Genomic DNA, 1,158 nt, shown 5'->3' with positions numbered 1-1,158 from the left:
GTCCTCTTTTATTTCACTGAGCAGTGGTTTGTAGTTCTCCTTGAAGAGGTCCTTCACATCCCTTGTAAGTTGGAGTCCTGGATATTTTATTTTCTTTGAAGCAATTGTAAATGGGAGTTCACTCATGATTCGGCTCTCTGTTTGTCTGTTATTGGTGTATAAGAATGTTTGTGACTTTTGCACATTGATTTTGTATCCTAAGACTTTGCTGAAGTTGCTTATCAGCTTAAGGAGATTTTGGGCTGAAACGATGGGGTTTTCTAAATTAACAATCATGTCATCTGCAAGCAGGGACAATTTGACTTCCTCTTTTCCTAATTGAATACACTTTATTTCTTTCTCTTGCCTGATTGCCCTAGCCAGAACTTCCAACACTATGTTGAATAGGAGGGGTGAGAGAGGGCATCCCTGTCTTGTGCCAGTTTTCAAGGGGAATGCTTCCAGTTTTTTGCCCATTCAGTCTGACATTGGCTGTGGGTTTGTCATAAATAGCTCTTATTATTTTGAGATATATTCTATCAATACCGAATTTATTGAGAGTTTTTATCATGAAGGACTGTTGAATTTTGCCAAAGGCCTTTTCGGCATCTATTGAGATAATCATGTGGTTTTTGTCTTTGGTTCTGTTTATACGCTGGATTACATTTACTAATTTGCGTATGTTGAACCAGCCTTGCATCACAGGGATGAAGCCCACTTGATCATGGTGGATAAGCTTTTTGATGTGCTGCTGGATTCAGTTTGTCAGTATTTTATTGAGGATTTTTGCATCAATGTTCATCAGGGATATTGGTCTAAAATTCTCTTTTTTTGTGTGGTCTCTCTGCCAGACTTTGGTATCAGGAAGATTCTGGCCTCATAAAATGAGTTAGGGAGGATTCCCTCTTTTTCAATTGATTGGAATAGTTTCAGAAGGAATGGTACCAGCTCCTCCTTGTACCTCCGTTAGAATTCAGGTGTGAATCCATCTGGTCCTGGACTTTTTTTGGTTGGTAGGCTAATACTTATTGCCTCAGTTTCAGAGGCTGTTATTGGTCTATTCGGGGATTCAACTTCTTCCTGGTTTAGTCTTGAGAGGGTGTATGTGTCCAGGAATTTATCCATTTCTTCTAGATTTTCTAGTTTATTTGCATAGAGGTGTTTATAGTATTCTCTGAT

Source organism: Mandrillus leucophaeus, unplaced genomic scaffold, assembly GCF_000951045.1.
Source record: "Mandrillus leucophaeus isolate KB7577 unplaced genomic scaffold, Mleu.le_1.0 Scaffold387, whole genome shotgun sequence".
NCBI classification, from domain to species: Eukaryota; Metazoa; Chordata; class Mammalia; order Primates; family Cercopithecidae; genus Mandrillus; species Mandrillus leucophaeus.
Note: the sequence above shows the minus strand (reverse complement) of the source record.